This window comes from Triticum dicoccoides, chromosome 5B, assembly GCF_002162155.2.
Source record: "Triticum dicoccoides isolate Atlit2015 ecotype Zavitan chromosome 5B, WEW_v2.0, whole genome shotgun sequence".
In the NCBI taxonomy this organism is placed as follows: Eukaryota; Viridiplantae; Streptophyta; class Magnoliopsida; order Poales; family Poaceae; genus Triticum; species Triticum dicoccoides.
In genome coordinates, this window is record NC_041389.1 from 201,603,422 (window position 1) to 201,630,492 (window position 27,071).

Sequence of the window (27,071 nt, forward strand, 5' to 3'; positions counted from 1 at the left end):
AGTTTCTGTTTGTGTTTCATCCGTAGTCGGATGTTGATCTTATGTAAGATGATGTTGTATTCATGTGGCATTGTATGCCTTTTGTATGTATCCCCATCTATTATGTAATGTTGATGTAATGATATCCACCTTGCAAAAGCATATCAATATGCGGTTCTATCCTTGGTGGGACTTTCGAGTCTTTTTTGGATAGTATCGCATATTGGGCGTGACAAGTAAACTCGGTTGAACCGGCGGTGCCCCGTTATTTCCGCTGGTCTGAACAGCCTATTTTGTGGATTCGAGAGGATCATCCGCCCCGGGTTGATAATCCGGGTCATCTGGCGTTGGTGGTAGCACCGCAGGTTGGAGGTTATAAGTTCACCAAGGTGCTCATGGATGGAGGCAGCAGTATCAACATCTTGTATTATGAAACCTTCCGGCCTATGGGGTTCACGGATAAGAATCTTAAACTGTCGAACTCTGTCTTTCATGGTGTGGTGCCTGGTAAATTGGCTTACCCGGTTGGTAAGATAGCTCTGGAGTTTGCTTTTGGAGATGATCATGATTCAAGGTCAGAGACATTGACTTTTGAAGTGGTGAAAATCAGGAGTCCATACCATGCCCTATTTGGACGGCCGGCTTATGCTAAGTTCATGGCAAGGCCGTGTTATGTTTATCTGCAGTTTAAGATGTCGGGTCATAAGGGGAACATCACAGTGCATAGAAGCCGAAAGGTCGCTCTAGAATGTGAGGAAGGTGATGTGGCTTATGCTGAGTCGGATTGTGCAACAGAGGAGTTAAAACTCTATAAAGACAATGTTGATCAGCCGGACATGACTTCTTTGAAAAAACCCACTACAGAGCATGATCCGGCTTTGAAGTTTTAGTCGGCTGATGAGACTAAGTTGGTTGATTTTATTCCTGGCGATTCATCCAAGCAGTTTAGCATCAGCGTTAACTTGGATCCAAAATAGGAAGGCGCGCTCTTCGAGTTCATTCGTGAGAACTGGGACATCTTTGCATTGAAACCTTGTAACATGCCAGGTGTACCGAGGGAACTCGCTGAGCACAGTATTAATATTGATCCCAAGTTTAAACCAATCAAGCAGTTTCTTCGCCGCTTCAACGAAGAGAGACGCAAGGCCATTGGTGAGGAGGTAGCCCAGCTCTTGGCAGTAGGGTTTATTGTGGAAGTTTTTTACCCTAAGTGGTTGGCTAACCCGGTGCTGGTATATAAGAAGAACGGCACTTGGCGTACGTGTGTGGATTACACAGATTTAAACAAGGCCTGTCCAGCTGATCCCTTTGCCCTCCCCCGTAATGATCAGAACATTGATGCTATGGCGGGTTGTGAGCGCTTGAGTTTTCTAGATGCTTATTCGGGTTATCATCAGATCAAAATGGCAGTTAAGGACCAGGAGAAGACGGCTTTTATAACTTCATTTGGAGCCTTCTGCTATGTATCTATGCCTTTCGGGCTCAACAGTGCCCAGGCAACTTATCAGCAGTGTGTGCAGAATTTCCTTCATAATAAGATCGGGCGCAATGTTCCTGCTTATGTGGATGATATCATGGTGAAATCCAGGAAGGCGGAAACGTTAATATCTGATTTGAAGGAGACCTTTGATAACCACCGGGTCTATAAGATGATGCTTAATCCGGCCAAGTGCATTTTTGGTGTACCGGCAGGCAAGCTCTTGGGGTGTTCTGGTATCTAACAGGGGCATTGCAGCTAATCCGGAAAATATCAAGGCTATTAAGTCCCTGGCTAAACCGGCGTGGACCAATGACATTCAACGACTGGCGGGTCGTATTGCAGCACTAAGCCGGTTTATCAGCCGGTGGGGGAAAAGGCGATCCCTCTATACCAGATGATGAAGAAGACAGACAACTTTGTCTGGAGTGATGCCGCTAATGCCTCGTTTGAGGACTTGAAAAAGCAGTTGGCTGAACCGCCTGTTCTTGCTGCCCCCATTGATAACAAACCATTGCTGTTATACGTGGCTGCTAACGCCTGGGCTGTCAGCGTGGCTATTTTTGTGGAGCGCAAAGAGGCTGGTAAGGATTATCAGGTTCAACAGACGGTTTATTATATCTGTGAGGTACTTATCAAGTCCAAACAGAGATATCCGCATTGGCAGAAGCTGGTGTATGGAGTGTTTATGGCGAGACGGAAGCTTAAGCAATACTTTCATGACCATCCCATTACTGTGGTCAGTTCCGCTCCATTGGGAGATATCATTCAGAACAGAGAGCCGACTAGCGGGGTTGCTAAGTGGCTATTGAACTTGGACCTCACGGGTTAAAATATATGCCTCGCACTGCTATCAAGTCCCAAGCGCTCATGGATTTCATCAACGACTGGACAGAGTTACAGGCGCCAGAGGGTAAACCGGATAACACATACTAGACTATTCACTTTGATGGATCCAGACAATTGGAGGGCTCGGGGGCTGGAGTGGTTCTTACTTCCCCTCGAGGTGACAAATTTTGTTATGTTCTCCGTTTGATGTTTCCCTGTACTAATAATGCAGCTGAGTACGAGGCCTTACTCCACGGTCTTCGGATGGCTAAGGAGATGAATTTAATCGGGGTACGTTGCTTCGGCGACTCCGATTTGGTGGCTCAGCAATTGTCTGGTACTTGGGATTCTAAGGATCCACTCATGGCGGCTTATCGGCGTGAGGTGGATATCATTGCCGGTCACTTCAAGGGCTACAAGGTTGAGCACATTGATAGGCGCAAGAATGAAGCGGTGGACGCTTTAAGCCAGCTCGGATCCCAGCGTAAACTGGTGCCGCATAATGTTTTTCTTGACGTTCTGCATAATCCATCGGTCAAGATACCAACGGAGGAGGATCTGGATATTCCTGACCCAGAGGTTAAAAGGGTGGCGGTTCTTCATGCTATCCCTGATTGGACAGTGCCATACCTGGCGTATATGACCCGGGGCGAGTTACCTGAGGACGAAGTTCTGGCCAGACAGATAATCCGGCGGTCCAAGTCCATGACTATTGTCAATGGCAAGTTACATCATTGCAGTGTATCAGGGGCGTATCAGTGTTGCGTTTCTTCGGAAGAAGGATGTGAGATCTTGCGTGAAATCGACAAAGGAGATAGTGGTCATCATGCAGGTTCAAAATCCTTGGTGGCTAAGTCTTTAAGGCATGGTTTTTACTGGTTAACAAATCATGCTGATGCAGAGGATCTGGTCAGAAAGTGTGATGGCTATCAGAAGTTTTCACGCTGAGCTCATGTTTCGGCCCAGGAAATGAGGGTGATTCCAATCACCTGGCCGTTTGCAACTTGGGGGCTGGATATGGTTGGGCATTTCAAGAGGTCCAAGGATAAGAATACCCACCTTCTAGTGGCGGTTGATAAATTCACCAATTTGGTAGAGGCAGAGCCAGTGAGCAAGTGTGATGCGGCCACGGTGGTTCAATTCATGAAAAAGGTGATCTTCCGGTTTGGTTTTCCACACAGCATTATAACAGATAATGACATGAATCTCCCCAAGGGTGCTATGGAAGAGTTCTGTCAACGTGAGCACATCCGTCTTGATGTGTCCTCAGTAGCTCACCCCCAGTCTAATGGTCAAGCGAAGAGAGCTAATCAAGAAATCCTGAAGTGTATCAAACCCCAGCTTATGGTCCCTTTGCAGAGGACGCCGGGTTGTTGGGTAGAAGAGTTGCCTTCCGTTTTATGGAGCATTAATACCACCCCCAATAGATCTACGGGTTACACACCCTTCTTCATGGTTTATGGAGTGGAAGCAGTTCTCCCAAGTGATATTCTCCATGACTCACCCCGAGTGGCAGCTTATGTTGAAGCGGACAATGAAAGAGCACACCAAGATGCATTGGACCTGTTAGAGGAAAAAGGGATATTGCGGCAGCTCGTTCGACAATTTATCAGCAAGACATGTGGCGTTATCACATCCGCCGGGTTAAAACCAGAGCTTTTCAAGAAGGCGACTTAGTGCTCCGGCTTAACCAAGATGAGATGGACCTGCACACGTTATCCCCACCTTGGGAAGGGCCCTTTGTGGTCAGCAAGAATCTGAACAACGGGTCATACTACCTTATCGATGTTCGAGAGCAAAAAGACTCACGCAAATCAGAGGAGGAGACCCACCGGCCGTGGAATATAGCTCATCTTCGGCCTTACTACACCTGAGCCACAGGCTCCTACTATGTATATATTTTTGACAATGTACATATTATGATCAATAAATAAACCGTCATCCTTGCTAAAGCGAGGCCTCTGCCGTTTCGTCTTATATGTCTTCTTGGTTACATGGGGGCTTATGCTTATAAAGCGGAGTTATGCTTACCCATTAAACCGACTTATAAAGCCACAACAAAGCCTGGGGGCTTCACACCAAAGGGACCAAAGAGAGTCTGTTGCCACGCGCAACTCAAACATAGGTACCCACTAAGCACAGTTCACAATGTTACCTGGGGGCTCTTTGTGCACAACAACAAAGAGTTTTAAAGGACCCTTATAATAGGCTATCAAGCCAGGCTTGGAAGCCAGGTGTATTCACCTAAAACCCCAGGTTAACCTGCCTTCATCAAGTAAGCCACTCCGTCCAGGTAATCCTGGTATGACCCACTGAACGTTTGACAAGTCAATCTTATACAGACCCTGAACTTGTCAAAGTTAAAACGACGATTGGTTAATGTGAGGCCCATCTTAATAGGCTTTGTAAAATGGTTTAACTCAGTGGCCTGGCAACCCATGAAAAGCCTCGAATTTTGGCCTGGCAGCCCTTGAAAAGCCTCGACTACAAGTTTTTCATTTGCTTCTATTTGTCAAAGATTTTCTCCTTTATAATATTTTGAGGTAAACCGACGTCTATTGACCCGGCCTGACTATAAGTCATCAATATAACCCGGTGTTTGTTAACCCGACATGGCTTTCAACGATAATTTGTTAGTACACAACCAATTATAAACCAATGTTTGCTAACCCGGTCTGGCATTGACTATAAGTTGCCAGGATGATCATCCGGTGTTTATCATAACTCGGCATGGCTTATTATAAACCAGCACAACATGGTTGGAGTTATCAACACTCAAGATTTGGGTTATCACTCTTGCTACAATAAATTTGGTAAACCAACGATGTGATTCAATATCACAGGTATGATGTATTTCATATTTCATTATTTTACAAGCCTTGGTTGTCAACCCTGGCTTTATATTGGGTGACATAACCCGTCCGGTGGTAAACCGTCAGGAAAATTTAAGTTAATTCTATGCAGAAATAGGATTGCATCAAATTGCTAAGGATCATAAGCAGACAATGCATATCACGACAGATTAACAATATCAGGCTAAGTGGCTATGCATGATGGCATAACAGACCAAGTGTTTAAGCTAGCCTATTACAAGGCGTTTTTAACTGCCCAAAAGGATAATTGTTTTTTTTCACAAAGGATGACAGTGTGCAGGCGATAAACCAGCTTTCAGATTATGACTCTTCCTCAGCTTGATGTGAAGGTTCTGGATCATCTTGCGCCGGTTCACCCTCTGCCTCCCCACCTAGTGGCTGGAAGTCAATGGTTGCCCAGTCAATACTAGATAAAGCTCTGAAGACAGCTTCATCACTGATAAGATCGATGGTTCAACATCAGGGGCATAAGTATGCTTACGGATTGGCAGGATAAGATTTTGTTCTTCATAAACCGATGCATCAATCCGTCTATTGTCCGCATCATAAATCGACCGGTGGAAAGACAGATCAGTCTCCTCAGCCAGCTCACTCGCTAGTGGACGCATTTCCTTTGTCAAAGCCATGAGCGCATCATTATCAAATTCTGATCCATCTTCTTTTTGGCTAGGATAGCCATTCCCAATGTCTTCCAGATCAAGATCAGCTATCCAGGCCTTAGCCCGAGTCAATGCGGACAAAGCACCAGCCCTTGAAGCTGATCTCTTTACTTCCCCAAGCTGGGCAGGCGTCATGGACAACTTTGCCAATGTATCCTTGATTGAAGTTGGGGGCGGTTTGTCGTATAATGCTGTGCAGATGACCCGTTGAGCGCCGGTATATAACTGCTCTATCAAGGTATAGGCAGCCTTCAGTTTCTTGAGCATATCTGAACCAAGATGGGCAACACGGCTACCTGCAATGGTTAAAATATTATTGTTAAACCGGCGGTTTCAAGGATGATTAAGTACGGTTCATGAAAAGGATATTTACTAAAGACGGCAGAAGTCATAGCGTTGATCTACCGCTTTAGGCCAGTCAGCTCTTACGCCACCGGTTTAAGTGCCACTTCAGCATCCTCCGCTCGCTTTAGCAAAGTGGCTTTTTCAGCCTCCCAATCTGCTTTCTTGCCTTTGAAGCAATCCTTCAATTGTTCCATGACTGTTAAAGCGCTCTTCAGCTCTTCTTTGGCCTTTGAACTTTTGGCTTGCTGGGACTTGATGTTTTCTTGGAGGTCGTCGATTTGTGAATCTTTTTTGGTCAAGTCAGCCTGCACAAGACAGATAATAAGTTGGTAATGCTTTCTTCAACGTCCCACGCACATAACAAGTTATACACTTGGCACTTGGGGGCTAATGCGGATTGCTTCTTCTCAACTGATATTTTAAGTCCCAATCACACAACAAGTTATATACTTGGCACTTAGGGGCTAATGCATATCGGATCAATTCAAGGTTATCAAGTTTCTCTCCACCAACCGGATCATGTTGATGACTGAAGGAATTTTCATGTATAAACCGAACTATCCTAAAGGTATAAATCGGTATATAGGGGCTACACAAGCAAATCCAATCCTTTCCTACTACAAGCACTACAAAAAAAGACACATCCATGACATTTTGGGCCGAACGAAATTTTTTTCTGTCATACATATGACACTTCTATGATGATAATTGTGACAAAACCTGGTATCATCATAGATGTGGTGGGCTCCTACTTCTATGACAAAAAATCATGATAGAAAATGGGCTTTTTGTCTTGGGCGGGCCGGAGACGCAGCAGCATGACATTCTTTGGGCCGTCCATGAAGGAAAAAACCGTGCGAGGGGGAGGAAAATTTCGGGGAGTTGCCGGTTATGGTGGGAGGTCGGGGCCGAGCGATGCGTGTTTCTCTGGTACACTTGCGAGGCGTTGGCTCTAACTGAACCCGAGTGAGGCTGCTAACTGAAGCCGGTCGATTGGATCAACAGTGAGCGTTGCGGGGAACAGTGAGTGGTGGCATTGCCTCTGGATGAACAGGACCCCGTGGTGTGGAGGGCTGGATGAACAGTAAATGGTAGAGGGGTGGCCGTGGAGGCGTGGTTGAACAGGACCCCGTGGTGTGGAGGGCTGGATGAACAATAGACGGTGGAGGGGTGCCCGTGGAGGGGTGGTTGAACAGTAGCCGGTGGAGTAGCGCGCGGGTGAAGGCTGTATGAAGAGGAGCCCGTGGAGGCTGGAGGAGGTCGACGGTGGAGATGAACAGTATCCCATGGAGTCCCATTTTGCGGTACGCCACACCCCTCCCGATGAACAGGACCCCCGTCTTGACCGTAGCGCTCCAACACAAGTCCGTTTCGTCCGTTTTGCGGTATGCCACACCCCTCCCGATCAACAGGACCCCTGTTTCGACCGTAGGAAGTCCGTTTCCTCCATTTTGCGGTACGCCACACCCCTCCCGATCAATAGGACTCCCATTTCGACCGTAGTGCTCCAACACAAGTCTGTTTCGTCCGTTTTGCCATACGCCACACCCCTCCCGATCAACAGGACCCCGTTTCGACCGTAGGAGGTCCGTTTCCTCCGTTTTGCGTTACGCCACACCCCTCCCGATAACAAGACCCCCGTTTCGACCGTAGGAGGTCCGTTTCCTCCGTTTTGCGGTATGCCACACCCCTCCCGATCAACAAGACCCCGTTCCGAATGTAGAAGGTCCATTTCCTCCGTTGTGCGGTACGCCAGGCCTCGTTTCCATCGCCTGTTCCGTCCAAGCCGGTTGGCTCCCATGCGTTCCGTTACCTCCCGATGAACACGATGCATTCCGTTGCCTCCCCATGAACACGACGCATTCTGTTGCCTCCCCATGAACACGACGACGACGCTGTTTCTCCGTTCCGACCGAGCCATGTACACAAGCCCTGGCCGTACGTATGCGCGAGTAGGCATTCAAGACCCTGCCCGTATGTACGTACGTGGCCGTATTTTCTTTCTTGCACCCTCGCCGCTGTACGTACGTATACATGCTACGTGCGCGCCTCTACTACGACACGTGCGCGCCTCTACAATCACCAGTATGTACGTACACGCTCGCGACCAGAATGACAACGCTACGTACGCTTTGACCAGGTGGGTCCCGACTGTCAGGCACTTCCTTGCCTGCGAAGATGTAGCTGGTGGGTCCCAGCAGTCAGGGGGGTGAATCGTTTTTTTCCTAGACGCACTTCCTTGCGTGCGAAGATGTAGCTGGTGGGTCCCAGCAGTCAGTGGGGCGAATCATTTTTTTTGCCCGGACGCACTTCCTTGCGTGCGAAGGTGTCGCTGGTGGGTCCCAGCGGTGAGGGAGGCGAATCATTTTGTTTTTTTTTGCCCGAACGCACTTCCTTGCATGCGAAGATGTAGCTGGTGGGTCCCAGCAGTCAGGGGGAAACATTTTTTCGTGAAATACAGTGGCCCGTCCGGTGGGTCCCAGCTGTCAGGTGGAGGAATCATTATTTTCCGAGTAATAAGGAGGCACTTCCTTGCTGCGGCCGTGGACCCAGCTGTCAGCCTCTCCACCTACAGTCCACGTCCGACCAAAGTTGACAAAGGCCCCCATCCCAGTCAACTTAGTAGGCCCACAAGTCAGCCTCCCAACATGGTGGGTCCCAGCTAGCAAGGGGAGTATTCATTTTTTTGTGCGTAATAAGGAGGCACTTCCGGTGGGTCCGAGCTGACACCGCGGGGAACATTTTTTTCGCGAAATACGCGGGCCCATCCGGTGGGTCCCAACAGTCAGGGGGGAAACGTTTTTTTCGCGAAATAAGGTGGACCGTCCGGTGGGTCCCTGCTGTCAGGTGGATGAATAATCATTTTGCGCGTAATAAGGAGGCACTTCCTTGCAGCCGCCTGGACCCAGCTGTTAGCCTCTCCACGTACAGTACTCTTCCGATGGAAGTCGGTCATAGACCACGTTGACCATGCTGCGCCGTGAGCACCAGGGTAGTGGTCTTGACGATGGCAAGGCCTAGGAAGGGGACGACGCGGAGCCGGGGAAGACGCAGCAGTGGTAGCCCATGCGGAGAGGAGTATGAGTGTTCACTGGTTCGGCTACGGCGTGAGGCTGCCGTCACCGCAGAATAACTGGGGGTGTGGGTGAGTAGAGGGATACCTTGGGCTAGCGGTGGGAGTAGTAGGGGGCGGTGAGGCCTCCGCAGCATCACAGCCGGCCATGAGAGACAGGAGCACGCAGCACGACCGGCGCTGCTTTGGGCGGCTGGAGCAAGAAGACCAGAGGTTCAAGAAGCACTATGGCCGTTGGATTGACATCGTACGGTCACTGGAGTTAGAATCGTTCATATTGACTAAGTTGACAAAGCCCTCCATCCCCGTCAACTTAGTTGGCCCACAAGTCATCCTCCCACTATGGTGTGTCCCATCTAGTAGGGTGGGTATTCATTTTTCATGCGTAATAAGGAGGCACTTCCTTGCATGCGAAGATATAGCTGGTGGGTCCGACATGTCAGTGGAGGGAACGTTTTTTCGCGAAATACAGAGGCCCTTCCGGTGGGTCCCAGCTGTCAAGTGGAGGAATCATTATTTTGCGCGTATAGTCCATGGCCGATGGATGTCGTTCGTTGACCACGTTAACCAGGCCGTGCCGAGAGCACCATGGCGGTGGAAGACGGCGAGGCCTAGGAAGGGAATGACACGGAGCCGGGGAAGACTCGACAATGGTTGCCCACGCGGTGGGGAGTACGAGGGTTTACTGGTCCGGCTTCCGTCGCCGGGAAATAATAGGAGGTGTGGGTGAGTAGAGGAATGGCCTGGCCAGCAATGAAGTAGGCTGGAGCGGTGCGGCCTGTGCGGCAGCACAGCCGGCCATGGGAGGCGGGAGCAGGCAGTCCCACCGGAGCTGGTTTGAGCGGCTGGAGCAAGAAGATCAGATATTGAAGAAGCAGCACAGCCGTTGGATTAACATCCAACGGTCACTGCTGCTAGAATCGTTTGTGGACTAAGTTGACAAAGCCAAAGTACACGTCAACCTAGGAGACCCACAAGTCAGCCTCCAAATCTGTCCCAAAGAGCATACAGCCCGAAATTTCTAGCCAGATTCAATAAATTTTAAATCTAAATATAGCTTAATTTAAATTCAATGAAATTTTACCCGCACAAAAACAATGAAATTTAAAATATCAAAATCCAAAAGAAAACAGTATTTGGGAAATAATTGCCTATTTGCCATATCTTTTCATTTTACAGCCCATTTATTATTACTTATAGCCCATTTCTTATTACTTATAGCCCATTTCTTATTACTTATAGCCCATTTTCTAGGCAAAATGCATCCCTCCTCGTCTTGAAAGATTTCCTGCCCAGCAGGGCGTAGAAAAGCAAGTAGGCGTATGTTGGCTATTCTGCAAAAAAAATAGCTGGCTAGCCATTTTTCAGAAAGGAAAAAAACAAACTGGGCTGGTCAGGTGCTAAACATATGAAATAAAAGCCTGGGCTAGACGGGCCACGGGTCCCGCACAACCCAGTTGATACCCTTCTCCGTCCCGAAAAACCAAAATTACTGGGCGCGCTGCTGGGTCCCTATTGTCATCCTCACCATTTACAGTCATCTCCTTCTTCCTCTCGGTTGTTGACCATGTTGACAACACTGGAGGGTGGCGCCGCGGCGAGCAAACCAAGGCAGAGTACGATGGTGAGGCCTCGGACGGGAACGAACAGGAGCCGGGGAAGATCACAGCCAGCCGTGGGAGGCGGGAGCAAGCGGTCCCGTTGGCGCTGGTTTGGCTTTGGCGGGTCGAGGAAGAAGAGACTGAAGAAACGCGACAGACGTTGAATGTCAATCGAATGGTCAAGGTTGGCACAATCATTTTTTGACTAAGCGGACACCAAGTAGCATACTTTTTTATATATATGAAGAAAATTGCGAGGAAAATGCGTTCGTCTGTCGTCCTCCTCACAGAGAACGTTCACCACATAAGTGACTAGCACCCTTGGTTTTCAACCGAGAGGTCTTGGGTTCGAGTCCGAGGAACTCTCAATTTTGTCCTCCTTCCTTCCTTGCAAAAAAAGGGAAAGAAAATCAAAGACTTGGGAAGGCGTACAGAACAAGCTAGTGTACCAGTAAAGAGACGTTGCCGAGTTTTAGAAAAAAGAAAGACGTGCTCCTATAGCTGGTTCGAATCCAAACCTAGACTATGACTATATATGGTGCTATGCTACTCTGCAAGTAATGAAATTGACATATCCAACATTCGCTTCTCCTCTTCTCTACATACTCTGCCTAGCATCAGAAGCTCTGGCCGCAGCAACCATGTCCGCTGGCTGCTCATCCACCTGCTCTTCAGCAGGCAACAACCAGATATGCGCCAAGTTGCCACCCGTACAATCGCCTGTGGGTCTCATCACACCCTCGCCGGCACGCGCACCGCAGTCGATTGCTCATCGCAACCCGCTGCCGTTGGTGTGGTGCCACTGCTGCAAATCACGCAGAGTCATCCGTCGCGTCTCAACCACAATCCGCAACCCTGGCCGAGTCTTCTACAAATGCCCAAATCATGGGGTAATAATATGTTTAAGTGTTGTTCTGCTGCTTTCAGTTGCTGATTTTTTTAATAGTTTGGTTGATGATCTTCCAATTTGATTCCTGCAGAAAAGGGAAGATTCGTGTGATTTATATTTCTGGGAAGTTGCTGATGTGGGGGAATGCAACTACGCTGATTATTTGGTTAGCCGGGGAATCCCAATACCAGCAGGTTGGGGTGTTGGACAAGTAACTGAAGGAACGACAGAAGAGGAAGATGCAGAGCAGAAGGTTAAAGAAGTACTTCCTCTGATCATGGCCAATCAACAGCTGCTGAACGGCCTTGACAGCAATGAGGAGATGAAAGAGCTTGTGAAGATAACGGGCAAAATCGATGTGCTCTGTCGGATGATTGTCTCTTTATTTGTAGTGTATGTAGCACTCGTGATGTATTCAGTGGCTACGATATGAGCACTTTGCTGAAACTAGTAATGAATGAAACCTGTGTAGCAGGCTGGATGTAGTGTTGTGAACATCTAATGATTTCTATTAACGGAAATCAGGGGGTATCCCCTTTTACACACATAAATAAATAGATAGTAGAGGCCCTGTCGGGTCAGCTTTGTTCTCATTCGAAGACGTCGAGCAAATTGCAGTCCAACAGCAAACTATGTCATCAAATTCAAGTTTCACAGCCAAATATGAGTACAACTAAACAACACTGTCATAATGTTTTTGTTGTCATACAATCACCAAACACAAATCAGCATACATAACAAGTGATGTTCTCACAGCAAAATACTAAACAACATGTTCATCAGGTTTCAGTTGTCATAGCAAACACAATTTCACATAGTAGATAAAAAACGTCTTCTGACAGGCAAATATGACAAAAGCAATGGAATCATCATCCGCAGGAGCAGCATCAACATCTTCGCCATGTGTATTAGTCTGAATCGTAATTCCCCACGGTGTCTTCTTCTTCTTCATCCTCAATGTCCTCGAACGTTGGCTTCTTCTTGATCAACTCTTGTATGTCCACAGCACGACAGGCAATCTTTTCGCCGGCGTCATTGACGTGATGGTTCTCAAAGATATTAGGAACATCTGTGTTATCTTGTACATCAGGAGCAGTGTAAGCATCTTCTTGTTGTGCAACTTCATTAAACGAATTCCTCTGCTCAAACCTTTGCAATACTCTCCAGTCATCGCTACGTGCAAATGTGTCTTCCAAGAAAAATATCTGTGTTGCTTGATTTGCCAAAATAAAAGGCTCATTGGTCTGGTACGCCGCCTTGACATTGATGGATTTGAAATAATCATCAGCTCTGGGTTTTGTGATCCTGGAAAACAGGTTATACCAACGACAGCACAACTGAACCACACACCGATGATCCTTGAAACTGGAGATATACTGCAACTGAACAATGTTTGTTATGTTAGCATACATTTTAGTTGTCTCTTTGTCATACGTATACGTGCTCATGATGGCACTGTTTTGTGTCTTCCTGCCTTCGTCTCGTGCAAGGGTGTTGTAGCGCACATCTCCAACAACGCAAGATTCATAATGTCTTACCCGTGTATCAGGACCCATTGCTAGTGAGTAAAATGCATCATTAACTGCCTGCCCATCCTCCCGCATCTTCTTAACCTATGGTTAGAAAATAGACAAGCTAATCATCTTATGTACACAATATATTAAAAAAACTGACACTGCACTTCAAAAGCTTACATGGTTCTTCAACCATTTCGCAAATCCTGCCATAACCAGTTTGTCAATGTTTCTTGGATTTTGCGGCAGTAACTCCTCTTTGTAGATGCTGCACAACATAGTGATCGCGTCAAACATCTAAATATATAAGAATGTGCTGCAAGTTTAGTAGATTACGATGTATAAGCTGCAGTACTGCACTTACTTGATATAAGGTAATATCTCAGGATAGTTATTCAACACATACCAAACCATTTTGTCCAAATCATTAGGTTTGTCCTCTTGTTGACTCTTCCCTGTAACTCGAACTGAATAATCGAAAACAATGAGCCCAGGATTGTCTTCACCCACCTCTTTGCTAAGCTGATCAGCTGTTTCAATGTATTTTGAGCAGAATGTCAACGCTTCTGTAGCAATGTAGGCCTCTGCAATGGAACCCCTCGGGTTTAGTGCTGTTCCTAACATAGCCCTTGAAAGTGTCTGATACGTCCATTTTGCATCATGCTTTTATATCAATAATTATTGCATTATGGGTTGTTATTACACATTATATCTCAATACTTATGGCTATTCTCTCTTATTTTACAAGGTTTACCATGAAGAGGGGGGATGCCGGCAGCTGGAATTCTGGCTAGAAAATGTGCAAACTTTGGAAACCTATTCTGCACAACTCCAAAAGACATGAGACTCCACGAAACAACTTTTCATATTTAATAAGAATTTTTGGGAAAAAGAAATAGGCCAGGGGGCACACACCATCTCCAGGAGAAAGGGGGGCGCCCCCCCCCTATAGGGCGCGCCCCCTATCTCCTGGGCCCCCTGGTGGGCTTCCGGCGTCCATCTTCTGCTATATGAAGGGTTTTCCCCTAGAAAAAATCGTGGGCAAGCTTACGGGACGAAACTCCGCCGCCACGAGGCGGAACCTTGGCGAAATCAATCTAGGGCTCTGGCGGAGCTGTTCTGCCGGGGACACTTCCCTCAGGGAGGGGGAAATCATCACCAACATCATCACCAACGATCCTCTCATTGGGAGGGGGTCAATCTCCATCAACATCTTCACCAGCACCATCTCATCTCAAAACCCTAGTTCATCTCTTGTATCCAATCTTGTATCTAAACCACAAATGGGTACCTGTGGGTTGCTAGTAGTGTTGATTAGTCCTTGTAGTTGATGCTATTTGGTTTACTTGGTGGAAGATCATATGTTCAGATCCTTTATGCATATTATTACTCCTCTGATTATGAACATGAATATGCTTTGTGAGTAGTTACGTTTGTTCCTGAGGACATGGGTGAACTCTTGCTATTAGTAGTCATGTGAATTTGGTATTCGTTCGATATTTTGATGAGATGTATGTTGTCTTTCCTCTAGTGGTGTTATGTGAACATCGACTACATGACACTTCACCATTATTTGGGCCTAGAGGAAGGCATAGGGAAGTAATAAGTAGATGATGGGTTGCTAGAGTGACAAAAGCTTAAACCCTAGTTTATGCGTTGCTTCGTTAGGGGTTGATATGGACCCATATGTTTAATGTTGTGGTTAGCTTTACCTTAATACTACTTTTTGTAGTTGCGGATGCTTGCAATATGGGTTAATCGTAAGTGGGATGCTTGTCCATGTTAGGGCAGTACCCAAGTGCCGGTCCACCAACATATCAAATTATCAAAGTACCGAACGCGAATCTTATGAACGTGATGAAAACTAGCTTGACGATAATTCCCAATGTGTCCTCGGGAGCTTCTTCTTCATTATTAGAGTTTGTCCAGGCTTATCCTTTGCTACATAAAGGATTGGACCACCTTGCTGCACTTTACTTACTTTATTAACTTTTTGCTCGTTACTATTTATCTTAGCACAAAACTATCTATCACCTACTATTTCACTGCTTGCAAAGAAAACCTTACTGAAAACCGCTTATCATTTCCTTCTGCTCCTCGTTGGGTTCGACACTCTTACATATCGAAAGGACTACGATATATCCCCTATACCTGTGGGTCATAAAGACTCTTTTCTGGCGCTGTCACCGGGGAGCGTAGCGCTCTTGGTGAGTGGAACTTGGTAAGGAAACATTTATATAGTGTGCTGAAATTTTCTGTTATTTGTCACTATGGAAACTAATCCTTTGAGGGGCTTGTTTGGGGTATCTTCACCCCAACCAGAAGAGCCAATAGATGATCCTCAACCTACTGAACCTTATGAAAATATTCACTTTGAGATTCCTTCGGGTATGATAGAAAAACTGCTAGCTAATCCTTTTGCAGGAGACGGAACATTACATCCCGACTTACACCTTATCTTTGGGGGTGAAGTTTGTGGGTTATTTAAGCTTGCAGGTATTCCCGATGATGTTGTCAAAAGGATGGTCTTCCCTTTATCTTTGAAGGGATATGCAATAACATGGTATAGGCTATGTGATGATACGAGATATTGGAATTATAAGCGATTGAAGTTGGAATTTCACCAGAAGTTCTGTCCTATGCATCTTGTTCATCGTGATCATAATTACATATATAATTTCTGGCCTCGTGAAGGAGAAAGCATCGCTCAAGCTTGGGGGTGCTTAATTCAATGTTGTATTCATGCCCCAATCATGAGCTCTCTCGAGAAATGATTGTTCAGAATTTTTATGCTCGGCTTTCTCTTGATAATCGCAACTTGCTTGATACTTCCTGTGCTGGTTCCTATATGCTGAAGAATATTGATTTCAAATGGGACTTATTGGAAAGAATTAAACGCAACTCTAAAGATTGGGGTTCCGACGATGGTAAGGAGTCAGGTATGACACCTATGTTTGATTGTGTTAAATCTTTTATGGATACCGATGCTTTCCGTGGATTTAGCTCTAAGTATGGACTTGACTCTGAGATAGTAGCTACTTTTTGTGAAACTTTTGCTACTCATGTTGATCTCCCTAAAGAGAAGTGGTTTAAATATAATCCTCCTGTTGAAGTGAAAGTAGTTGCACCTATTATAGTCGAAGAGAAGACTATTACATATAGTGATCCTATTATTCCTACTGCTTATGTTGAAAAACCTCCTTTTCCTGTTAGGATAAAAGATCATGCTAAAGCTTTGACTTTTGTTTGTAAGAGCAATGTTAGAACTTATACACCTCCTGAGCAAATCACAGTTGAACCTAATGTTGCCATTGTTAAAGATCTCTTGTCTGATAATATTGATGGGCATGTTATTTATTTCTGTGATGAAACTGCTAGAATTGCCAAACCTTGTGCTAAAGATAAATATAGACCTTTGGTAGGCATGCCTGTTATTTCTGTTAAAATAGGAGATCATTGCTATCATGGCTTATGTGATATGGGTGCTAGTGCTAGTGCAATACCTATTGACTTATACAAAGAAATTAAGCACGATATTGCACCTACTGAGTTAGAAGATATTGATGTCACAATTAAACTTGCCAATAGAGATACTATTTCACCAATGGGAATTGTTAGAGATGTTGAAGTCTTGTGTGGGAAAACTAAATATCCTGCCGATTTTCTTGTTCTTGGCTCCCCACAAGATAGCTTTTGTCCCATTATATTTGGTAGACCCTTCTTGAACACCGTTAATGCTAGGATAGATTGCGAAAAGGATGTAGTTACTATTGGTCTAGGTGATATGTCTCATGAGTTCAACTTTTCTAAATTTCGTAGGCAACACCATGAAGAGGAACCATCTAGTAAGGATAAATTATTGGTCTTGTTTCCATTGCTATTCCACCAACTGATCCATTAGAACAATATTTTCTAGACCATGAAAACGATATGTTTATGAAGGAAAGGGAAGAAATAGATGAAGTGTTCCTTAAACAAGAACCTATGCTGAAACATAACCTTCCCGTTGAAATTCTTGGGGATCCTCCTCCACCTAAGGGTGATCCCATGTTTGAACTCAAACCATTACCTGATAATCTTAAGTATGCTTATCTTGATGAAAAAGAAATATATCCTGTTACTATTAGTGCTAACCTTTCAGAGAAAGAAGAAGAAAGATTATTGAAAACTCTGAAGAAGCACAGAGCTGCCATTGGATATACTCTGGATGATCTTAAGGGCATTAGTCCCACATTATGCCAACACAAAATTTCAGTGGAGAAAGATGCTAAACCAGTTAGAGATCCTCAAAGACGATTAAATCACAAAATGAAGGAAGTGGTAAGAAAGGAGATACTAAAGCTCCTTGAGGCAGGTATTATTTGTCCCATTGCTGATAGTGAATGGGTAAGCCATGTCCATTGTGTCCCTAAAAAGGGAGGTATTACTGTTGTCCCTAATGATAAAGATGAATTGATCCCGCAAAGAATTATTACGGGTTATAGGATGGTAATTGATTTTCGTAAGTTAAATAAAGCTACTAAGAAAGATCATTACCCTTTACCTTTTATTGATCAAATGCTAGAGAGGCTATCCAAACACACACATTTTTTGCTTTCTAGATGGTTATTCTGGCTTCTCTCAGATAACTGTATCAGCGGGGGATCAATCTAAAACTACTTTTACTTGCCCTTTTGGTACTTTTGCTTATAGACGTATGCCTTTTGGTTTATGTAATGCATCTTCTACCTTTCAAAGATGCATGATGGCTATATTTTCTGATTTTTGTGAAAAGATTTGTGAGGTATACATGGATGACTTCTCCGTCTATGGATCCTCTTTTGATGGTTGTTTGAGCAACCTTGATCGAGTTTTGCAGAGATGCGAAGACACTAGTCTCGTCCTGAATTGGGAAAAGTGTCACTTTACGGTTAATGAAGGCATTGTCTTGGTCACAAGATCTCCGAGAGAGGTATTGAAGTTAATAAAGCCAAAGTTGATGCTATTGAAAAGATGCCATGTCCCAAGGACATAAAAGGTATAAGAAGTTTCCTTGGTCATGCCAGTTTTCATAGGAGGTTCATTAAGGACTTTTCTAAAATCTCTAGGCCTCTGACTAATTTATTGCAAAAAGATATTCCTTTTGTCTTTGATGATGATTGTGTAGAAGCTTTTGAAACACTTAATAAAGCTTTGATCATTGCACCTATTGTTCGGCCACCTGATTGGAATTTACCTTTTGAAAGTATGTGCGATGCTAGTGATTATGCCATAGGTGCTGTTTTAGGGCAAAGAGTCGATAAGAAATTGAATGTTATCCATTATGTTAGTAAGACTCTTGATACTGCCCAGAGAAATTATGCTACTACGGAAAAAGAATTCTTAGCTGTTGTGTTTGCATGTGATAAGTTTAGACCATATATTGTATATTCCAAAGTTACTATTCACACTAATCATGCTGCTATTAAATATCTTATGGAAAAGAAAGATGCTAAGCCTAGACTCATTAGATGGGTTCTCTTGCTCCAAGAATTTGACTTGCATATTATTGATAGAAAGGGAGCTGAGAACCCCGTTGCAGACAACTTTTCTAGGCTAGAGAATGTTCTTGATGACCCACTGCCTATTAATGATAGTTTTCCTAATGAACAATTATCGGTTATCAATGCTTCTCGTACTGCTCCTTGGTATGCTGATTATGCTAATTACATTGGTGCTAAATATATACCGCCTAGTTTCACATACCAGCAAAAGAAAAAGTACTTTTATGATTTAAGACATTACTTCTGGGATGATCCACACCTGTATAAAGGAGGAGTAGATGGTATTATTAGAAGTTGTGTGCCTGATCATGAATAGGAACAAATCCTACGCAATTGTCACTCTGAATCCTATGGGGGACACCACGCTGGAGATAGAACTACACACAAGATACTACAATCTGATTTTTATTGGCCTACTCTTTTCAAAGATGCTCGTAAGTTTGTCGTATCTTGTGATGAATGTCAAAGAATAGGTAACATAAGTAGACGTCAAGAAATGCCTATGACTTATTCTCTTGTTATCGAACCGTTTGATGTTTGGGGCTTTGATTATATGGGACCTTTTCCTGCCTCCAATGGTTATACACATATTTTAGTTGCTGTTGATTACGTTACTAAGTGGGTAGAAGCTATTCCAACTAGTAGTGTTGATCATAACACTTCTATTAAAATGCTTAAAGAAGTTATTTTTCCGAGGTTTGGAGTCCCTAGATATCTTATGACTGATGGTGGTTCACACTTTATTCATGGTGCTTTCCGTGAAATGCTTGCTAAGTATGATGTCAATCATAGAATTGCATCTCCTTATCACCCGCAGTCTAGTGGTCAAGTAGATTTGAGCAATAGAGAGCTCAAATTAATTTTGCAAACGACTGTGAATAGATCTAGAAAGAATTGGTCCAAAAAACTTGATGATGCATTATGGGCCTATAGAACTGCATACAAAAATCATATGGGTATGTCTCCATATAAGATGGTTTATGGAAAAGCATGTCATTTACCTCTTGAACTTGAACATAAGGCATATTGGGCTATTAAAGAGCTCAATTATGACTTCAAACTTGCCGGTGAGAAGAGGTTGTTTGATATTAGCTCATTTGATGAATGGAGAACCCAAGCATATGAGAATGCCAAGCTTTTCAAAGAAAAAGTCAAACGCTGGCATGATAAGAGGATACAAAAGCGTGAGTTTAACATAGGAGATTATGTGTTATTGTTAAACTCTCGTTTAAGATTTTTTGCAGGAAAACTTCTCTCAAAATGGGAAGGTCCCTACATTATCGAGGACGTCTATCGTTCTGGTGCTATAAAAATCAACAACTTCAAAGTCACAAACCCGAGGGTGGTAAATGGTCAAAGAATTAAACATTATATTTCAGGTAATCCTATCAATGTTGAAATTAATATTATTGAAACCATAACCCCTGAGGAATACATAAGAGACACTTTCCAGAACGCTCCAGACTCCGAAAAGGCATAGGTACGTGGTACGTTAAGTAAACCGACTCCAAAACAACTCTAATGGCAATTTTTATCAGTTTTGGATTATTTAAGGATTTTAGGAAGAAAGAAGTAGTACGAAAGGGGCATGAGGCTCCCACGAGAGAGGAGGGCGCGCCCCCCGTAGGGCGCGCCCCCTGTCTCGTGGGCACCTCGTGTGCCTCCCGGACTCTGTTTTCTTGTATGTTACGTATTTTGGTCGGTAAAAATTCATTATATATACTCCCAAAGGTTTTGACCACCATATCACGCAAATATCCTCTGTTTTCGTTTCGAGCTGTTTCCGTTGCAGATTTAGAGCACCATGACTTCTCCCTCCTCCAACAACGAAGACAAGGATGCTTGTCTATTGAAGATAGAGTTGAAAAGAGAGGAACCAGAAGAGATCAACAAGGATGAAGGGATCATGAAGGCCATGGAGGTTCAAGCCCCGGTGGTGAAAGAAGAAGACACCCCTCAACCTTTACCTAACCTTTTCACTCCAACAGAGATTGAAGCTTTCAAGATGATTGAGTTAGCCCGCATATAGAACAAGTATCTCACAGAGGAGAATATTTTGTTGAAGGATCATATTGCTGGGCTCAAGGGAATTATCCGCAAGTTGGAGGAGCTTTTACGCTCGATGTGCGATTATCCACTGTCATCATCACCACTTCCATCACGTCCGAAGAAATAATTACATGGGTATGGGCACTCCCCTTGGCAACTGTCAAGCTTGGGGGAGGTGCCCCAGTATCATATCACCATCACACTCCTATCTTTACCGCTTTCTTTAGTTCGATCCTTTTAGTAGTATCTTGATCTATTAGTTCGAAGTTTTGATATCAAGTAGTTTTGAGTTTTGCTTTGTGATCTCTTTTTGTAATCGAGTCTGTGTGCTATCTATAATAAAAATTAGTGTTGAGTCAAGGGCTTTGCTATGTTTCGATGATCTTGAGAAAGTAGAAAGAACAAAAGAGTTCATATTGATCTTATGGATAGTGATAACTTCAAACATAGAAAGTATGAGGCATAAAAATTGTTGAGTGTTGATGAACGTAGCCTTGGTCATCGTTGCAGTTAATAGGAAGTAATAAGGAAAGAGGGGTTCACATATAAATATATTATCTTGGACATCTTTTATGATTGTGAAGCACTCATTAAGTATGACATGCTAAAAGAGTCGACGTTAGACAAGGAAGACAACGTAATGGTTTATGTTTTCTGACATCTCACATAAAGTATATTGTCATTACCCTTCCAAACATGTTGAGCTTGCCTTTCCCCCTCATGCTAGACAAATTCCTTGCACCAAGTAGAGATACTACTTGTGCTTCCAAATATCCTTAAACCCAGTTTTGCAATGAGAGTCCACCATACCTGCCTATGGATTGAGTAAGATCCTTCAAGTAAGTTTTCATCGGTGCAAGCAATAAAAATTGCTCCCTAAATATGTATGACTTATTAGTGCAGAGAAAATAAGCTTTGTACGAACTTGTTGTGGAAGTAATAAAAGCGATTGATTGCATAATAAAGGTCCACATACTAGGGGCAATATAAAGTGATGTTCTTTTGCATTAAGATTTCATGCATCAACCCTAAACGCACATGACAACCTCTGCTTCCCTCTATGAAGGGCCTATCTTTTACTTTATATTTTACTTTATGCTTGAGTCAAGGTGATCCTCACCTTTCCCTTTTTCATTTTATCCTTTGGCAAGCTCCTCATGTTTGAAAGATCATGATGCATATATCCAATTGGATGTAAGTTGGCATAGGCTATTATTGTTGACATCATCTAAAGGTGAATATGTTGGGAGGCAACACAATAAGCCCCTTTCTTTCTCAGTGTCCGGGTGAAACTCTATAACCACAAGTATTGTGTGAGTGTTAACAATTATAGGGGACTACGAGATAGTTGAGTATGTGAGCTTGCTGAAAAGCTCTATTATTGACTCTTTCTGATGTTACAATAAATTGCAATTGCTTCAATGACTGAGATTATAGTTTGTTGGTTCCCAATAAAGTTTCTGAACCATACCTGACATTGTGAATTGCTTATTACTTGAACATAGGAAATCATATGACAAAATCCATATATGTTGTTGTTATTAGAATGATCATGATGCCCTCATGTCCGAATTTTATTTTTATCGACACCTCTATCTCTAAACATGTGGACATATTTCTCGATTTCGGCTTCCGGTTGAGGACAAGCGAGGTCTAATATTGGGGGAGTTGATACGTCCAGTTTGCATCATGCTTTTATATCAATATTTCTTGCATTATGGGCTGTTATTACACATTATATCTCAATACTTATGGCTATTCTCTCTTATTTTACAAGGTTTACCATGCAGAGGGGGAATGCCTGCAGCTGGAATTCTGGTTGGAAAAGGAGCAAACGTTGGAAACCTATTCTGCACAACTCCAAAAGACCTGAGACTCCACGAAACAACTTTTCAGATTTAATAAGAATTTTTGGGCAAAAGAAATAGGCCAGGGGGCCCACACCCTGTCCAGGAGACAGGGGGTGCGCCCCCTGTAGGGTGCGCCCCTATCTCCTGGGCCCCCTGGTGGACTTCTGACGTCCATCTTCTGCTATATGAAGGGTTTTCCCTTGGAAAAAATTGTGGGCAAGCTTATGGGACGAAACTTCGCCGCCACGAGGCGGAACCTTGGCAGAATCAATCTAGGGCTCTGGCGGAGCTGTTCTGCTGGGGACACTTCCCTCCGGGAGGGGGAAATCATCACCAACGTCATCACCAATGATCCTCTCATTGGGAGGGGGTCAATCTCCATCAACATCTTCACCAGCACCATCTCATCTCAAAACCCTAGTTCATCTCTTGTATCCAATCTTGTATCTAAACCACAAATGGGTACCTGTGGGTTGCTAGTAGTGTTGATTAGTCCTTGTAGTTGATGCTATTTGGTTTACTTGGTGGAAGATCATATGTTCAGATCCTTTATGCATATTATTACTCCTCTGATTATGAACATGAATATGCTTTGTGAGTAGTTACGTTTGTTCCTGAGGACATGGGTGAACTCTTGCTATTAGTAGTCATGTGAATTTGGTATTCGTTCGATATTTTGATGAGATGTATGTTGTCTTTCCTCTAGTGGTGTTATGTGAACATCGACTACATGACACTTCACCATTATTTGGGCCTAGAGGAAGGCATAGGGAAGTAATAAGTAGAGGATGGGTTGCTAGAGTGACAAAAGCTTAAACCCTAGTTTATGCGTTGCTTCGTTAGGGGTTGATATGGACCCATATGTTTAATGTTGTGGTTAGGTTTACCTTAATGCTCCTTTTTGTAGTTGCGGATGCTTGCAATAGGGGTTAATCATAAGTGGGATGCTTGTCCATGTTAGGGCGGTACCCAAGTGTCGGTCCACCCACATATCAAGTTATCAAAGTACCGAACGCGAATCTTATGAACGCGATGAAAACTAGCTTGACAATAATTCCCAATGTGTCCTCGGGAGCTTCTTCTTCATTATTAGAGTTTGTCCAGGCTTATCCTTTGCTACATAAAGATTGGGCCACCTTGCTGCACTTTACTTACTTTATTTACTTTTTGCTCATTACTATTTATCTTATCACAAAACTATCTATCACCTACTATTTCAGTGCTTGTACAGAAAACCTTACTGAAAATCGCTTATCATTTCCTTCTGCTCCTCGTTGGGTTCGACACTCTTACTTATCAAAAGGACTATGATAGATCCGCTATACTTGTGGGTCATCAGTGCCTAGCCGCCTTTCAATAGGGTACATCCAGCCATACTGTACTGGACCTCTAAGTAGTGCCTCATTAGGTAGATGAACAACCAAATGCACCATCACATCAAAGAAGGCTGGAGGATATATCTTCTCAAGGTCGCATAGAATAGTTGGTATCTTGTCTCTAAGACGCTCCAAAGCATCTATCCTCATATTTCTACTGCAGAATTTCCTGAAGAATTGTCCCAACTCTGCAACTGCTCTGTATAAGTCAGGGCGGCCCATTCCTCTAAGGATAACAGGTAAAACCCTTTGAAGTAGGACGTGCAGTCATGTGTTTTCAACCCTTGTACCTTGTTTCCATCTGCACTGACTCTCCTTTCAGGGTTGGAAGCAAATCCATGTGGAATCTCACACGTGACAGGACCTCGCAGAATTCTTTTCTTTTTACCTTGTCCAAGACGTACACAGCTGGTGCCATATCCCGTGGTTTACCTTCATCTTGCACCTGCAAATCCTTTCTGATACCTAGATGTGTCAAATCAATCCTAGATTTTAAGGTATCTTTCGTCTTGCCTTCCATGTTAAGAAGTGTGCCGATAATGCTGTCACATATATTTTTCTCGATGTGCATCACATCAAGATTATGCCACAGATCCAAATCTTTCCAATACTCCAAGTCCCACAAAGTGGACCTGCGGGTAAACAATAATCTCTCGGCTACCGTGCCACGCTTCCTTTTCCCGCTACCATTACCAGGATGGTTTCCTGGTGTAATATGCCTGACCTTCTCTAATTCCACTTGCAACTCATCGGCGGTGAGCCTCTCTAGCGCATCACGGTTTTCATGCTTTGCATTGAACACATGTCTTCGGTATTTTCTAGGATGCGGCTTGTCCTTGGCAAGGAAACGACGGTGTGCACTGTAAGAGATCTTGCTAAGTATTGCGTATGATAGCGGATTCTTGTCACAGCGAACACATGCATTGTAACCATGTGTTGTTCGCCCTGACATAGTGCCCAAAGCTGAATAATCATGGATGCACCAAATTACAACAACACGTAGAAAGAAATCAGCTGGTGGGCTGCTATATAGGTCTCGAGTGAGAACACCCTTCCATAGTTGTTGAAGTTCCTCCACAAGAGGCTCCATGAACAAATCAAAATCCTTCCAGGACTTTTTGGACCTGGGATGAGCAAGGCCATCATGTAGTTTGATTCTTTGGTGCAAACATTTGGAGGCATGTTGTAAGGGATAAACAAGCACTGGCCACATGCTATATGTGGCGCTCTGGTGGCCAAATGGGTTAAATCCATCTGAAGCTAAGCCAAGTCTAATGTTTCTTGGGTCTGCAGCAAACTCTTTGTGTTTATCATTGAAGCTTTTCCACTCACTACGATGAGATGGATGGCTCATTACATTCTGATCTCTGTACTCCTGGTTCCTAGAATGCCACATCACATCCTTTCTTGTTTTAGCATCATGAAACAACCTCTGCAATCTTGGTGTAATTGGAAAATGTCTCAGAACATTATGAGGAACCCTCTTCACAGCATCGCTATCTTTCCATCTTGATGATTTGCATTTCGGGCATTCACTTAAGTTGGCATAATCATTTCGGAACAGAACACAATTATTCATATAAACATGGATCATATCATATCCAATTCCAACTGCACGAAGGAAATTCTTCATTTTACTGTAGGTGTGTGGCAGCTCAAACGCATCTGGGAACGATTTGCGGAAAGCAGCCAACATTGCATCGAATGATTTGTTGGTCATCCGCTTAGATGTCTTCACCTGAAGAAAGGTGACCATAGCTAAGAATACTGACAGCTTATTTCCTGGGGTGACAGCAACATTGCATTGTTCCAACATGCGGGCCCACCATTTTTCTTCTGCAGGTGAAAGTTCACGGAATGCACGAGCATTTCGTACCATTGTTTCAATGTTGGTCAAACTCACTGGCTCCGCCACCACCACCTCCTCCTCCTCTTCCACCTGAACATCAGGCAGATCAAGATGGTGATCCGCTGCTTCCACGTAGTCAATAACATTGACATTCACAGCTTCACCATGATGAACCCACCTAGTATATGTGACCGACATCCCATACAAGTGTAGATGATTTTGCACAGCTGACTGGGGTCTTGTAACTGAATTCATACAACTGCTACATGGGCAGAGCACATCTGATTTCGGACCACTGTACTCAGCACTGATAAAGTTCATGAAGTTTTCAACCCCCTCGACATATGCAGTGGAGAATCTTTGAGCAGAAGTTATCCAAGTCCTGTCCATCAGTTAGACATACAAATTAGTTTGTCTACTAGATATTACAGGAAAAACATATATGCTTTTTTATGAAGTCCAGAAAAAAATACCTAGGTCGATGTCTAAAGCTATGGCAAGATATTTGGATGAGCAGATCTAAGTAACAAAATATATGTAAAGCTAATTCAGCAAACAGATTTGAGTGCTAAATTATGGAAGGCTATTTCAGCAGTCAATGAGGCCGAGCACACAGCCATCGAACTATCGAAGGCCATCGCCGCAACAAAGATCGAGTATAAAACGGTGTAGAGCTATTTCACCTAACAGATTGGCTACTAGACCATGGTAATCTACGTCACAATAAATATATGGCAGGATATTTTAGCAACTAATCGGCCTTGGCATGCCATCTCAGCTAAGCAGATTGAGTGCAGAACAGGGCAAGGAAGCTTCTTAAGCAGAGCATATTGACAGTAAACTACTTCGGCAAACAGTGAGATGAACAGCGTCTATCAGCTCATTTAGCACTACACCGACATGAATGGGGCCTCAGTCTAGAATGCGTGTACCATGGGAGAAGTTGACCGCCATGTGTCTCCACACGAACGTCGCCAACGGTGGCGGCGCTGACCGCCGTGCGCCTCCACAAGAACGTAGCCAGAGGTGGCGGTGCGGCTAGAGGACGGTAGTCTACGAGAGCGTACTGTGGGAGCGAGAGGATCGCCGTGCGTCCCCGCAACGAACCGCGGCGCCGACGTATCGGCGCGGCGGGGAGGGCGGCTTTGGCGGAGCGAATGGAGTGGAGGGGGGACGGGGGGAGGGGG